This window comes from Schistocerca nitens, chromosome 4 (assembly GCF_023898315.1).
Source record: "Schistocerca nitens isolate TAMUIC-IGC-003100 chromosome 4, iqSchNite1.1, whole genome shotgun sequence".
Lineage (NCBI taxonomy): Eukaryota > Metazoa > Arthropoda > Insecta > Orthoptera > Acrididae > Schistocerca > Schistocerca nitens.
Window position 1 is genome coordinate 204,838,139 of NC_064617.1, and position 17,083 is coordinate 204,855,221.

At 44.2% G+C, this 17,083-nt stretch overlaps 1 protein-coding gene across 2 annotated transcripts in view; it reads right to left on the reverse strand.

Moving 5' to 3' along the window:
- Positions 1–17,083, reverse strand: part of LOC126251608 (fibronectin type 3 and ankyrin repeat domains protein 1) — a 189,153-nt gene that overhangs the window by 16,786 nt on the left and 155,284 nt on the right. The window lies entirely within an intron of this gene.

The following is a 17,083-nucleotide window of genomic DNA, read 5'->3' on the forward strand; positions in this document are numbered from 1 at the left end:
CTGCTTGCTTATTTGGTTACAGTGTACATGTCACTACTATTGTTTTAGTTTCACGTTTATAGTATCGAAGAAAAGTTAATACACGTTGGTTTATTTCAGGGGTTGCTAACCCGCGCGCCAAGAAGTGAGCATCTATCACACGATCTGTAAAAAGAAAAGTTCCATAAAATTCCCTGTGTGTACAAAAGTTGCAATAAATTGAATACTTCCAATCTGAAACTCGCAGGCGTGCTATGCTAATTGTCTTATTGGTCCATTCCCCTGCCCCCCATTATTTTCTCAGTGATTATAGTTAGTGGCAAAAACATATTGTGTGCGGCCCAAAAGTACTCGTCTTCTTCAATGCGGCCCAGGTAATCTAAAATGTTAGACACTCCTGGTATACACTAAATCGCTTGGCAAGATATCTGGAGAAATTGGAAGAGCTACATTATTTTTCGTTGTGGCAATGCAAGCTGTTGCTCAGTATGTCAAATAATTTATTACCTTACAGAGAAGAACGTCGAATTACTGTCTTGCTGCCCGTATTCAGGCGGTCTTGCTGCCCGTATTCAGGTGATTTATCAACCCCTAACGATATCATCATCATCAACGATATCTTTTTTTTTCTTTGTGTCAAACAAGAAAATGGGAGCACAGCAAATTTCATTATCTCACAATGCCGCTGGTAACAACAACACAGTGGAAAAATGTTTTCAAGAATTGTTGTTTGCACAAAAGATAGTACAAATTTTAAAGGCTGATATTTTGAAAAATAATAAGACGATTTGAACCAAACAAACTGTTCTTTAATTGCTTTTATAAAAACTTAATAAGTATTATTTCATGTTGCATGCATGAACCAGATGCGATAGAGTAGATCCATGGCTAAACTTGGGCACTAATCGAGACGGTAGTAAGTTGACAACGATAAACAAGACTATGGTAGCACCTCTTCCGGCTAATTTGTGAACTACTTCCAAATCGTCGAATGTTTTTCTTAAAATATCAATTTCAGCACACAGTATGGCACGTTTTTCGATGTTTATACTTCTTGTCTATATTCAGTATCGCTGTTATTAATGTAATATATAATCACGTATTTGAATTTATTCATGACGTATCACAACAACGCTCGGCAAAAATTCTAATGCATTATATATTGCTGTAATTTCCCATCCTTCAGGTTTGACAATGAAAATAAACTGAATGCTGCCATTACTTTTAGAACGCTATCACAAACACGCAAAATTCAAACGCTGATGTAACAGTGGTAGAAAATGCAACACGATATAGAATGAAAAAACAATGTCTATGAATTTTAAAGTTCGGTATAGGCTATTACGTACAGTATAAACATTGACATCTCATTTGCAAATGTTAATAAGAAGGCTCCCTACTTTCAAGATAAAACGCCACGTATTATAGTTAGATCAATAAGATTTGTCATAGCACGTCAACCATGCTCCGTACGAAAGACTACATACTTATTTGTAACACATGCAACTCCATAACGAGGATCAACAATACATATTTCGTGTAAAATACTATTTCCTTCCCGGAATTTTCTTAAGTGGTACATCGCAAGGGACACGGTGCTCAAGTAATCCCACGTGAAGGTATCTAACACTCCTACGTGAAATTCGTATTTGAGAAAACAGCGTTTCTCTTTGACAGTTTTCAGAGTGTTACTTATCTTTGACGTCAGCGAAAATATGCCAAAGGTTTTGTGTTGACATGCTCTAAGTGTGGCGTTAGCAGTACGTCATTTGCGCCTGTTCTAAAGGTGTAAGAATGCCGACAAGTAATAAGAAATTCCAGTTACGACGTAAAAGGCAATAAGCCGACGCGTATGGCGAATGCAGGACGTGCAGCACCCTTTGCGGCTGGCGACGCAGATACTGATGTCGACGGCGAAGTGGTCGTCGACGACGAGGTCGGCTTCGACTGCGACCGCGTGAGCGCAATTGTGCAAGACGCGATCGAGTTCAGCATCGGCGGCTGCACCTTCCAGGAGTGCAAGCTTCGGAAGTGGTCGACGGACATCTTCGAAGCGTGCCTGGCGGGACTACTGCGCTTGCGCCGGCCATACAAGTACGCAGTAACGTGCTGCATAGTACCACGGGCGGCCGGCGTGGCGCTGCATGCGGACAGTGCTTGTTACTGGGACACAGCCGTCGACGGTAGCTGCACAGTACGTTGGGAGAATGCTTCGCTGTACTGCATCGTCTCTGTCTTCGGGATGGCTACTACATCCTGACTGACTGTCCGTCCAAATTTTCGCCACTGTCTTGCGAATGTCTGTGGCTCGTTTTCATCATTAACAAGAAGCAAGTAACTGCACTTTTTTGGCTTGGAGTGAATTATTTCAGTTTATTAATCTACTTAATCTATCCTTTCATTACTTCGGATTGAACCTAGCAATTTAAGCTTCAGTATAGGTTGCTGCTGCTTATTATTACATCTTGCGATAGTCGTCTTTACAAAATACGCTGTTGCTCAAGAATGTAACCAGGATCTGAGCTGGGAAGAGGATGAAGAAATTGGGGGAGGGGCAACTCGTGTTTGTTTCGCACTAAATGACGAAATAGATTTAAGATTTTAATACAAATGGCTCAGGGTACGCTTGCTACATATGACATATCCTGGCTTTCTTCAAACTGATTAACTGAATAGTTACGCCTGTTTGGCGGGCGTAGGATGAAAATTTCAACCGTCCCCCTTTGTTTCTCAATGGATATGACCTGAGCCGTAGTATATACACTTATTGGGAGCCGGAGGTGCCTCTGCTGTCCCATGTCGAAATGATGAAATCTGAGGAACGTTTATGGGAAAACTATTACTTCTATGAAGTTGAAAATTTGGCAACATATACAAGGGTTCAGTCTTAAAGTTAGGATATTTTACTATCTTTTATGGTTTCCTTTGAACAATTTTTTGTTACCAACCCTACTTTTTTTTAAAAAAAAGCTATATTTAGTTAAGTTACTTATACACTGCTGAACATATTGTCAAATGGCTGTGGTAAAATGTAATTTTGACCACAAAGAGCACTAGGGTGTTTCACAATTCATGTTACACCCTTCTAGAGGTTGTAGAGGGGACTTAATAGGTCGATTTTTACTTAGGAACCTATGTCCGGAAACGTCATCCAACAGCACTACAGAGTGTCAAAATTATAGGCGCCAGCGCCTGCAGATGTATGTATATACAGGATGGGTGTGTTGTGATGTTACAAACTTTTTAGGATGATGGAGAAGCATAAATGTATCAATTTGAGGTAAGGGTCCTGTGGTGTGTGTACTGTAAGACCTTCGGTACACACACCATCAGATTATTTGACTTGTCGCTCTAACGAAGTAGGCGAGAGTCAGCAATATGTCTCGTGGTCTTATCGTGGCGTGTTTATCTTCTGCCATTAGGTCAGACGATAGAAATGCCACTTGCATGCTTAGAGTAGCAGATTGATGGTGACCACCTTTAAACAGAACTTGATTAAAATAGTAACAAGTATAAACCTTACGTAACTTGATTCTGGATGCTATTTACAATTGACAATCTGAAATTCCTTTGGTCTTGGCACGTTAATCTTATTCTCACATATCTCTGATACTTGACAAAGTGTCTATACATTTCTCTTCATGGCTATGTACAGGAATATGATAATCTTATTAGGTGCAGACTGAAACTTGACTATAGACTGGTACAGACAAATGCAGACTGGTACAGACTAATGCAGACTGGTACAGACTAATGCAGATTAGTGCAGACAAATGCAGACTGACTAATTGGAAGTCTGTACAATCGTTATAAACCTCGTGCATTCAGGTATCACTGCGCGAGTGTGATCCGCAAGGAGAAAAGGTTGTACATTAGCAGCAATCTCATTGGCTGCGTTACATATTAATACGCGGATTGGCGGAAGCAGAATTTGGTCCGTCTCTAAGGCAGCGCCATCTCGTAGTGCGAAGACGGACGAGCGCTGCGCCTGCACTTAGCGGGGCGCGCTCTAGTGGAAAAGTTGTGTACATGCTGACTACGGGGAACTATGTACACGACAGGTCCCTATACCGGGAATGAACGAGTCGAAACTTCTAAGCGAAAACCGTTCTGCTGAGTGGTCTAAGGCGCTGCAGTCATGGACTGTGCAGCTGGTCCCGGCGGAGGTTCGAGTCCTCCCTCGGGCATGGGTGTGTGTGTTTGTCCTTAGGATAATTTAGGTTAAGTAGTGTGTAAGCTTAGGGACTGATGACCTTATCAGTCAAGTCCCATAAGATTTCACACACATTTGAACATTTTGAAAACCGTTCTAAATACCTCTGGCAGTAAAATACATGTACTGGTACTATTGTTGCAAAGACTATAGGATAGGCAACTTTCAGAGGTGGTAGTATACACCAAAAGAAGAAATGATGTCTTGTAAACATGGGCTCTAAAATGCATAGCTTAAGAGCTATGAGCACTTGTTCAATAGAGGAGACGCGTTTCACAGTAGCGTAGATGAACAAGTGCTCGCAGCTCCTCAAGTATATATTTTATAGCCCTTTTTTACTGGATTTTTTCCTTGTTTTGGTCCATGCTACCACCTCTGAAAGTTACCTACCCTACAATCTCAGCAACAACAGTATCAGTTCATGTATTCCACTGTCACAGATATCAGAACAGTTTTCGCTTATAACTTTCGACATGTTCGTTTCCGGTACCCATACTTCAGCTTCATAGATTGATACATTCATCATTCTCCATCATCCTGGGATATATAACTGACGTTCTGTTGCGTCGTTGGATGACGTTTCTGGACATGGGTTCCTACGTAAAACTTGATCTACGAAGTCTCCTCAATAAGCTCTGGAAGTGTATAAGATGAATTGTGAAACACCCTGTATACCGGGCGATCAAAAAGTCAGTATAAATTTGAAAACTTAATAAACCAAATGAATAATGAAGATGGAGAGGTAAAAACTGACAAACATGCTTGGAATGACATGGGGTTTTATTAGAACCAAAAAAAAAGTTCACACAATGTCCGGCAGATGGCGTCGTTTGGTGATGATTGTGTGCTCAGCCGCCAATCTCGTCATGCTTGGTCTCCCAGGTCTCCAGACCTCAGTCCGTGCGATTATTGGCTTTGGGGTTACCTGAAGTCGCAAGTGTATAGTGATCGACCGACATCTCTAGGGATGCTGAAAGACAACATCCGATGCCAATGCCTCACCATGACTATGGACATGCTTTACAGTGCTGTTCACAACATTATTCCTCGACTAGGAATGATGGTGGACATATTGAGCATTTCCTGTAAAGAACATCATCTTTGCTTTGTCTTACTTTGTTATGCTAATTATTGCTATTCTGATCAGATGAAGGGTCATCTGTCGGACATTTTTTGAACTTTTGTATTTTTTTGGTTCTAATAAAACCCCATGTCATTCCAAGCATGTGTGTCAATTTGTACCTCTCTATCTACATTATTCCGTGATTTATTCAGTTTTTAAATTTATACTGACTTTTTGATCTGCCTTTGTGTCCAAAGTTTCTCAGTACATTCGTGCACTATAGAATGGAATGTCAAGATCTTCTGCTTCACATTCTAGAAATTTCCTCTTTATTCTTCTGTTCTGTCCAGTTGTTCCATCTTATTTCATGTCCCTTTCTCTTCTTTCTGCTCTTCTTAGCTCTCACACAGTGTTCACTCTGGCTGGAAATCTTAAAGCCTTCAATACATCACACTTCAATCTGTTCCCTTGGTTGTAGACTTCTGTTGCATCGTAAATGCCAAAGTGCAGTGTTCTGATACCCACAAACACACTTTTAGGAATCAATAACCAATTTAGATTGTTAACGTTCTCATTAGAATTCTGCGTTTTTCGTGAAGATACTTCTGTAACAGTTATGGCTGTGCTGTCATGAAAAATTGGTTAAATTGTGTCTGTCACAGCTGCGGGCAAAGAGTGCTTGTGATCATAGTCCTTTTTGGCGTTATATTTGCTCTAGGAACCTTTCGGGCACAGGCTATCCATGGAGGGCATTCACTGGGAGGCAGTATGAAGGAACAAGACAGTGTTTGTACCTAACACTGTATTTGATCATTGATCGTAAAAAAATTGTTTCATTCATTCCACTTCCATTGGCCACTTAATCCATTAACATTGGCCTTACAAGTATTATCGTGCACTCCTTTTATTTTTGCACCTACAATGTTTTGAAAATATCGCAACGTCTATCACTTTTGTACTATCGCCACTAGTAGCAGTTACAACCCCATTTAGAGACTTAGGGCCCCTCTTTTGCTAGGAACCGTCTAATGTCACTGTCAAGTCCCTAGTCACCATCCATTTCTACATATTCCTTCACTGCTACCTTCATGGTTTTCACAGTCAGATCTTCACTAGAGCATCCTATCAGTTCACAGAAGTACCCATGTTTGCCTGGAGGTGATGGCAAGTTCATGATACCACAAAAGAGATTGACAACAGTAGATCCTTTTCCAGTGAAAGACCACACGCAAGTGGACATCGTCCTTCTTCACCACAAAGACTGCTATGTGAACTATAGAAGGTCACTTCGTACTCGCAACGTATACAGATTAACTTCGTCTCACAAGCTAACCTTAAGTGCTCTGTAATTTCCAGTTCCCTTCCTACACTCGTACACATTTTGCGCAAAACACTTTCAAAACAGCACTGAAGACAGCAGTCCAGTTATCCATGTTATCATTGTCAATTACCTATGCACAAGATCTGTCAGCTCCACCAGTCTCATTCTTGCTATAAGATGTCTCTGGGCTATGGTGGGCCGTGTGTTACGTATTGTTAGCAGCAGAACTCATTGTTTCCATAATTACAGCATCGCAGCTTGGTATCGATGTCAATTTTCTTTTCCCTATGTTCTCCCTCTTCTTATACACATGATTATTAAAACGCGGCGTCGTAATCAGAAGAACGCTTTACACGAAGGGTATAACATGTATTACTGCAAATATGCGCGTGAATGAAATACTAACAAACATGGGATGTCTGACGCCCTTAGTGCTTCATTTCTTATAGACAACAGTGTAGCCAACATTTGCCCACCCGCTAGAAGTATAACGTAAGGAAATACTCAACTTGAGGTCGAGAAAATGCCAAGAACTCACCAGACGTTGTCATTTCCATTCTGCTCTTCCGCCCACTTCCTCTGCAGTCACGTATAAGAACAATAGCAACTACGCTTCTAGGACGAGTAGAATGAAAGATAAAAGTTTGGCTTGAAGAGGAATGTTCAAATTAATTTTTAGTAGTGAATAAGATTTTTTTTATCACCATCGTCTCTCTTTAGGGGATGATGTTTACGGTGCGTGGTTTGACAGTGTAGTAACCTTTTTAGCTTTTGTACAGATTGAGCGTTAGATAATTGATACGAGGTGCTAAAACTAAAACTGGCCCAAACAGTCGCGCGGAGTGGCCGCGCTGTTTGAGGAGTAATGTCAGGGACTGCGCGGCCCCTGCCGCCGGAATTAAGTCCTCCCTCGGGCATGGGTGTATGTTGTTTTTAGCATAAGTTAGTTTAACTAGTGTGTAAGTCTAGGGACCGATGACCTAAGCAGTTTGGTCCCTTAGGAATTCACACACATTTGAAAATTTGACGCCGGCCATGGTGGCCGAGCGGTTCTAGGCGCTTCAGTCTGGGACCGCGCGACTGCTACGGTTACAGGTTCGAATCCTGCCTCGGGCATGGATGTGTGTGATTTTCTGAGGTTAGTTAGGTTTAAGTAGTTCTAAGTTCTAGGGGACTGATGACCTCAGATGTTAAGTCCCATAGTGCTCAGAGCCATTTGAACCATTTTGAACATTTGGCCCAAACGTTTCTTTCTGCATTTCATCAGTATATAATATGAACAGAGCAGAAAACATTAGGAAATTGTACGAAACGACTGTGAACATCAGGAAACATTACTTAGCAAGAAAGAGACTGCAGGAAGGTGCAACAAAATCGCAATATTTACGTGGAAGTAAGACACTGCGATAAATTCTAACAAGTTTGCAATGAAAAATAGGGGTCGCTATTATTTTGCGTTTGGTGGATATTACATAATACACTACAGGCCATTAAAATTGCCACACCACGAAGATGAGATGCTACAGACGCGAAATTTAACCGACAGGAAGAAGATGCTGTGATAGGCAAATGATTAGCTTTTCAGAGCATTCACACAAGGTTGGCACCGGTGGCGACACCTACAACGTGCTCACATGAGGAAAGTTTCCAACCGATTTCTCATACACAAAAAGCAGCTGATCGGTGTTGCCTGGTGAAACGTTGTTGTGATGCCTCGTGTAAGGAGGACAAATGCGTACCATCACGTTTCCGACTCTGATAAAGGTCGGATTGTAGCCCATCGCGATTGCGGTTTATCGTATCGCGACATTGCTGCTCGCATTGGTCGAGATCCAATGACTGTTTGCAAAATATGGAATCAGTAGCTTCAGGAGGGTAACACGGAACGCCGTGCTGGATCCCAACGACCTCTTATCACTAGCGGTCGAGATGACAGCCATCTTATCCGCATGGCCGTAATGGATCGTGCAGCCACGTCTCGATCCCAGAGTCAACAGATGGGAACATTTGCAAGACAACAACTATCTGCACGAACAGTTCGACGACATCTGCAGCAGCATGGACTATCACCTCGGAGACTGGCAATGGCAGAGAAAGCGTTTCTGAAGAAGAGAAACTTGTTAACATCGAGTATAGAGTTAAGTGTCAGGAAGTCGTTTCTGAAAGTATTTGTATGGAGTATAGCCATGTATGGAAGTGAAACATGGACGATAACTAGTTTGGACAAGAAGAGAATAGAGTGGTGCTACAGAAGAATGCTGAAGATTAGATGGGTAGATCACATAACTAATGAGGAGGTATTGAATAGGATTGGGGAGAAGAGAAGTTTGTGGCACAACTTGACTAGAAGAAGGGATCGTTTGGTAGGACATGTTATGAGGCATCAAGGGATCACCAATTTGGTACTGGAGGGCAGCGTTGAGTAAAAATCGTAGAGGGAGACCAAGAGATGAATACACTAAACAGATTCAGAAGGATGTAGAGATGAAGAAGCTTGCACAGGATAGAGTAGCATGGAGAGCTGCATCAAACCAGTCTCAGGACTGAAGACCACAACAACAACACAACCTTCTATCTTAATTAAAACGAAATTAGAATTATATGTTAATATCTTCAGCTGCTGACGGGCGTTGATATATATCAATGGGGTCAGGTGAAAATGTCCGTCCCGACCGGGACCTCCTATCCATCTGAGCCACCGAGGGCAGAGAGAATAGTGCGACTGTAGGGACTATTTCGCGCACGCTACCCGCGAGACCCACATTCTCACTTTATATATCCACACACTACAATCGTAGTGTCCCTACCCAACACACTCGTTACTAGTGGAAGACATTCTTACCAAGTCCCGTAAGAGTTCGGGTACTATGTGTGCATCCGCACAGAAGAGGGAGGTCATGGCCGTCGCAGTCGCGCTCTTCTTTGTGCCCCCGGCGGCTCAGATGGAGAGAGCGTCTGCTATGTAAGCAGGAGATCCCCGGTTCGAGTCCCAGTCGGGGCACACATTTTCACCTGTCTCTGTTGATATACATCAATGCCCGTCAGCAGCTGAAGAGATTAATATATAATTCTAATTTCGTTCCAGATGGCTGCAGGTCATCAATATTGTCTGTTCTTTCGGACATGTCCGAAAGAACAGACACCATATCCATATAAGTTCTATCTCAGTTGGTTGCAAGTCATTCAAGAATCTGCTGAACCTTGGCTCTAATACTGAATCCACTATGTCGTCCACCTGGATCCCTATTTCTTCTTCTATCATGTCATCAGACAAGTGCTACGTCTCGTAGAAGCTTTTGATGTGCTCTTTACACCTATCTGCTCTCTCATCTGTTTCCACCAATGTAATTCCCAAGGCACTCTCAGAGATGCCGCCCTTGCTTTAATTTCACCGAAAGTTGTTTTTTACTTTTCTGTACACTGATTCATACCTGTTGACCACCATGTATTTTCGGATTTTTCATATATTTCCTGTATCCATTTCGCCTACGCTTCCTATTCGACCTATGTTGCTCCATTCCTGTCTTGTTCTGAAAGCTCTTGTAGTTGCTTCTTTCGTCAATCCGTTTAAGTACTCCCACTGTTATCCATGCTTCCTTTGCAGTTAACTTTCTTCTATCTGTGTTTGTCGGTCCAGCTTCTGTGATGCGCATTTTATTGCTGCCCATTTCCTCTTCAGCTGAACTGCGCAGTGATATTCACTATCGCATATCTTCATCCTTTGACACTTCATCATTCTTCAGTACTTCTTTATCCCTCTTCTTCCCACATTGATTTTTCGGACGATTCGCTTTAATTCCAGGTTACTCTTCAACGTTACTAAATTGTGAAACGAGGCTATATCTGCTGCGGTGTACGCCTTACAATCCAACATCTGGTTTTGCAATCTCTGTCTGACTATGAATAACACAGACGGAACCTTCCCGTGTCTCCGGGCGTTTTACAAGTATACCCCCTCCCCTGGTGATATTTAACTATGTATTCGCTGCCAGTAGCTGGAATGTATTGCAGAGCTTAATTAATCACTCTCCTCTGCCTCATCTACAGGGTTATTACAAATGATTGAAGCGATTTCACAGCTCTACAATAACTTTATTATTTGAGATATTTTCACAATGCTTTGCACACACATACAAAAACTCAAAAAGTTTTTTTTAGGCATTCACAAATGTTCGATATGTGCCCCTTTAGTGATTCGGCAGACATCAAGCCGATAATCAAGTTCCTCCCACACTCGGCGCAGCATGTCCCCATCAATGAGTTCGAAAGCATCGTTGATGCGAGCTCGCAGTTCTGGCACGTTTCTTGGTAGAGGAATCTTTCACATAACCCCACAGAAAGAAATCGCATGGGGTTAAGTTGGGAGAGCGTGGAGGCCATGACATGAATTGCTGATCATGATCTCCACCACGACCGATCCATCGGTTTTCCAATCTCCTGTTTAAGAAATGCCGAACATCATGATGGAAGTGCGGTGGAGCACCGTCCTGTTGAAAGATGAAGTCGGCGCTGTCGATCTCCAGTTGTGGCATGAGCCAATCTTCCAGCATGTCCAGATACACGTGTCCTGTAACGTTTTTTTCGCAGAAGAAAAAGGGGCCGTAAACTTTAAACCGTGAGATTGCACAAAACACGTTAACGTTTGGTGAATTGCGAATTTGCTGCACGAATGCGTGAGGATTCTCTACCACCCAGATTCGCACATTGTGTCTGTTCACTTCACCATTAAGAAAAAATGTTGCTTCATCACTGAAAACAAGTTTCGCACTGAACGCATCCTCTTCCATGAGCTGTTGCAACCGCGCCGAAAATTCAAAGCGTTTGATTTGTCATCGGGTGTCAGGGCTTATAGCAATTGTAAACGCTAAGGCTTCTGCTTTAGCCTTTTCCGTAAGATTTTCCAAACCGTCGGCTGTGGTACGTTTAGCTCCCTGCTTGCTTTATTCGTCGACTTCCGCGGGCTACGCATGAAACTTGCCCGCACGCGTTCAACCGTTTCTTCGCTCACTGCAGGCCGACCCGTTGGTTTCCCCTTACAGAGGCATCCAGAAGCTTTAAACTGCGCATACCATCACCGATTGGAGTTAGCAGTTGGTGGATCTTTGTTGAATTTCGTCCTGAAGTGTCGTTGCACTGTTATGACTGACTGATGTGAGTGCATTTCAAGCACGACATACGCTTTCTCGGCTCCTGTCGCTCTCGAGCGCTCTGGCGGCAGAAACCTGAAGTGCGGCTTAGCCGAACAAAACTTTATGAGTTTTTCTACGTATCTGTAGTGTGTCGTGACCATATGTCAATGAATGGAGCTACAGTGAATTCATGAAATCGCTTCAATCATTTGTAATAGCCCTGTATATCTAAGCTAATGTTCTCTTGCAACTCTGTGTCCTATTCCTTCCTCTATAACTGCGTTCCAATCCCCAATGTTTATGTGTTTGTATGTTGGCAGCGCTATATAGCGCTCTGCATTAATAACTCCGACCGCGCTGTGCACACTCTGTAGGAGACTCTGTGGCTGGTCGGACTAGCAGTTGGAGGTGAACAACCAGCTGTGGTACAAGTTGGGAGTGAGCAGTCAGAAATGATGGAGGTTAGAAGTTAATAATTGGCAGTGTTGGAAGTTTGCAGTATTAGCGCGAGCGGACGGTCTGAATATGTTTCCGTCGTGGAAATTTATTACTGATGGTTATATAATTTTTTTGAACTGATTGTCACTTGATTAAGGTAAAATCTGGTAGATACATTGTTTGCTCTGCAACAAAATCTTTCCTTTGCTAACGACATCTCCATGACGCTAATACTGCAAACCTCCAACACTGCTAATTATATTATTAACTTCTAACCTCCATCACTGCTGACTACTCATACCCAGCTTCCACCACTGCTAGCTGTTCACCTCCAACAGGAGTCCGACCAGCCACAGAGTCTCCTACAGAGTGCGCACAGCGCTGTCAGAGTTGTTAATGCAGATGCTACATAGCGCTGCCAACATACAAACACATAAACAGCCTACTTACAGTATGTTTACCTTATAGAGACTTTGTATCTACTGTAACAAAAGGGACTTTTGCTCACCAGTACTGTTGCTGGAAGACTTCTCAGATGACGAGAGGTTGAAACATTGCAAGGCTATCACAATACATTCCTCAAGAACATGATACTCAGAGCTCACACATGCCCATCATCATATAACACCAGTAACAAGTATGTCAAATGTTCAGGGGTGTTACCCTTCCTCCTCAGGTTCAAAGTTTTGACCTTTCCATATTCTGAAGATCATCATTCAGAACTGGAAAGACTAAGTCACCTACTGTCTGCCTGTTCCTGAAACGCCAGGTAGCAGGCCAGACACCATAAGACAATCGTCCAACTAGAAATTTCCCTGTCCTCATGTGTCAGAAACCTAACGCAACAACCGAAACTCTACGTTCACAAAGAGAATTATGTCCAAGGCACAGATACTCGTCTGTCAGTTCAAAGAAGTGAAGCCTCCAAGTCACAGCTACCACATTTTTTTAATAATTCCATATGTGAAAAAACTAGCAACTGATGTCAAAAGAAGGAACTATCTGCATTTTATTCTTTATATAGAGGGCCAGAGTCGTGGCCTCTACAACTGCGATAATGGAATGGTGCGTAGTGCAGCGGTGAGGATTTATTGAATGTCTGAAGGCACTTCTGAGACATTGTTAACAAAATATATGTTTATTGTATGTGGATACATAGTTGTCTTCCTTCGCGGCTGTAAGTAGCCAGGCGAGCAGTTGATACTCGCACAAGGCCAGTATGCTCTGACACCTGCGCACCTCGTAGTCTTGCCCACTGCAGTGATGTAACTCCACACTCAGCAGGGAGCTATATCTCAGGAGCTTGCTGACCAGACATACTGCGGACGTTGTCAGTATTGTCGAAGTGGCCGGCAGCATGGCTAGCAGGTTACCGGGTTCGGGTTGCCCTCACTCACATCGTAGACGGCACCCCGGAGAGGCACGCACCAGCTCCGCACGAGGAGATACGTCATGGTCTGTCAATGAGAGTACGGCCAGCAGCATTGGTGTTTGCTCATAGATGCAGCTCGAGGGCTGGGAGCTACTGTACGCCCCCCCCCCCCCCCCCCCCCGCCACCCCACCACCAGCGTGATTGTCGTCTGGTAGCCCGCTAGGTATCACTGGCTAGGCCTCCAGAGGGCTTTGATAGTCTTCTCATCAGCAGAGGGGAAGACGAGGCGGTGGCAGCCCATGGCTGCCAAGTCCTTGAGGCTGGGCTGCCTGTTGCATAAAAGATCACAGTCATCTAGACGCACTGTGGAAGGAGCGTCACAGGTCCCAACTTGTGATTGGGTAGCTGCAAACTGAGTACTGGGCTTTGAAAGTCAGAGGACTTGTACTGGTCAATCTTTGCCGATGACGTTATCGTGTGGAAAGAATGACCGAATGTGGCCTATTTTTCTGCATCCAGCAACACTCTACACCGTGTCAAGGTGTCCCAACTCCTCTTCCAAGTTGGTTATTTCTGCAGCGGTTGTTAGCTGAAAAACTGTATGACTTACTCGTTGTTATTTTATTGTGCATAGTCGACAAAATGACTTTAGGCTCCCTTATCGATGAGATCACTCTGCTGCATGGGCACCTTGGCCATCGAGCGTGGGTGGAGTGTGCCAATTAGCACGGTAGTGCGCCCATGCAACATGCGATATCAGCAGTTCTCCTCGTTGCCATTGCAATCAAGATATTGCGTACTAGCCTACCTTGGCTACAGCTCTTGCGCTGGCGCCAGGAGGGGAGAACGTCAAATTTTTTTCACGTCAGTCCGGAATATCACTCTGGGGCGCAACAATTGACTGGTTATTTGTTCACATGTTAATCCCTAGTCTCTATTAGTTACTAATGTCTAATGATAAACTCCATAAAAACCACTCAGTGCCCCACGATTGACAATTATGAGAGCCTTGATTCAAAAACTTAAGAACAAGGACTTTTTCAATAGGTAATATACACTCCTGGAAATTGAAATAAGAACACCGTGACTTCATTGACCCAGGAAGGGGAAACTTTATTGACACATTCCTGGGGTCAGATACATCACTTGATCACACTGACAGAACCACAGGCACATAGACACAGGCAACAGAGCATGCACAATGTCGGCACTAGTACAGTGTATATCCACCTTTCGCAGCAATGCAGGCTGCTATTCTCCCATGGAGACGATCGTAGAGATGCTGGATGTAGTCCTGTGGAACGGCTTGCCATGCCATTTCCACCTGGCGCCTCAGTTGGACCAGCGTTCGTGCTGGACGTGCAGGCCGCGTGAGACGACGCTTCATCCAGTCCCAAACATGCTCAATGGGGGACAGATCCGGAGATCTTGCTGGCCAGGGTAGTTGACTTACACCTTCTAGAGCACGTTGGGTGGCACGGGATACATGCGGACGTGCATTGTCCTGTTGGAACAGCAAGTTCCCTTGCCGGTCTAGGAATGGTAGAACTATGGGTTCGATGACGGTTTGGATGTACCGTGCACTATTCAGTGTCCCCTCGACGATCACCAGTGGTGTACGGCCAGTGTAGGAGATCGCTCCCCACTCCATGATGCCGGGTGTTGGCCCTGTGTGCCTCGGTCGTATGCAGTCCTGATTGTGGCGCTCACCTGCACGGCGCCAAACACGCATACGACCATCATTGGCACCAAGGCAGAAGCGACTCTCATCGCTGAAGATGACACGTCTCCATTCGTCCCTCCATTCACGCCTGTCGCGACACCACTGGAGGCGGGCTGCACGATGTTGGGGCGTGAGCGGAAGACGGCCTGACGGTGTGCGGGACCGTAGCCCAGCTTCATGGAGACGGTTGCGAATGGTCCTCGCCGATACCCCAGGAGCAACAGTGTCCCTAATTTGCTGGGAAGTGGCGGTGCGGTCCCCTACGGCACTGCGTAGGATCCTACGGTCTTGGCGTGCATCCGTGCGTCGCTGCGGTCCGGTCCCAGGTCGACGGGCACGTGCACCTTCCGCCGACCACTGGCGACAACATCGATGTACTGTGGAGACCTCACGCCCCACGTGTTGAGCAATTCGGCGGTACGTCCACCCGGCCTCCCGCATGCCCACTATACGCCCTCGCTCAAAGTCCGTCAACTGCACATACGGTTCACGTCCACGCTGTCGCGGCATGCTACCAGTGTTAAAGACTGCGATGGAGCTCCGTATGCCACGGCAAACTGGCTGACACTGACGGCGGCGGTGCACAAATGCTGCGCAGCTAGCGCCATTCGACGGCCAACACCGCGGTTCCTGGTGTGTCCGCTGTGCCGTGCGTGTGATCATTGCTTGTACAGCCCTCTCGCAGTGTCCGGAGCAAGTATGGTGGGTCTGACACACCGGTGTCAATGTGTTCTTTTTTCCATTTCCAGGAGTGTAGATAAGATGGTCACCTACATTCAAGACGGTCAGTCACTAGCAGAAGAAGAAGAAAAGAAATAAATACACACCTTTATACGTTTATATAGTTTGGAGTGCCAACATGTAACAAAGAAAGATGAGAGCTACGTATCAAAACCTCACTGTAGAATAATCAAATAGTTGCACAGTTTGTAAACATATTAAATAACAGTGTATTTGGCTAAATAGCTGAGTAACTAGACGCCAGGCCGGATTTGCTATTTGGCTATCAAGATTGCATACAGAAGATTTTTTTGTAAAACATTGATTGCATTTGTGTTTTGAATCTGGAAATTTTTCTGATGTACTAAACACTCGATGACGTATCAGGAGCGCAGGAATACTCTTACACACGATATTTCATTTGGGCAAATTCCAGACATCCTCACGTCAGCCATCAAAAATTGTTATCAGCTATTATCGCGATTCGCTCATGAGTCATTATTGTAACTGGAAAACTGAGCACACTGCCAAAAGGCAACGCAATCGGTGACAGAAATTCACGCGTCTGGGTCGGGAGGGAAGGAAGGGGTTTGCTTTTGTAACGTACTCGGCTTACTCGGAAGTAACGTGAAAATGACATGTACATGACCAGCAGAACATTTCGATTAATCTGAGCGTCACACTGACACGTTTTTCCCTCATGAGAGAGCGGACCCTCGCAATTTGCGACATATTCGAAAAAACGGCCAAATATTTCTGATAAGCAAGAAATGTCACTGCTGGTCTCATAATCTGGTACAAATGCGAATTTGAAAAAAAAAAATTGTATCTAGCAGAACGTGAATCTTCTTCCTTCGACTCTGAAACTCGACATCTGTGACCATAAGACCGTAGAGAACACATGCAACTCTAAACAAAATTATCATACGTTTCAGGATCTCCTGAAGGCTTTTACCAACGATGTGTCATTAACTGGCAATTAATTATAAGAAATCGTACCAAGGGTGATGTGTCTGTGATAAATCTTCAATGCGCCGTTGCCTTGAAATGGCATACCGCCATAACACATTTATAATACTAAAGCAACGAAATACGATGAAAACAATATGGCGTCTCCAAAGGGT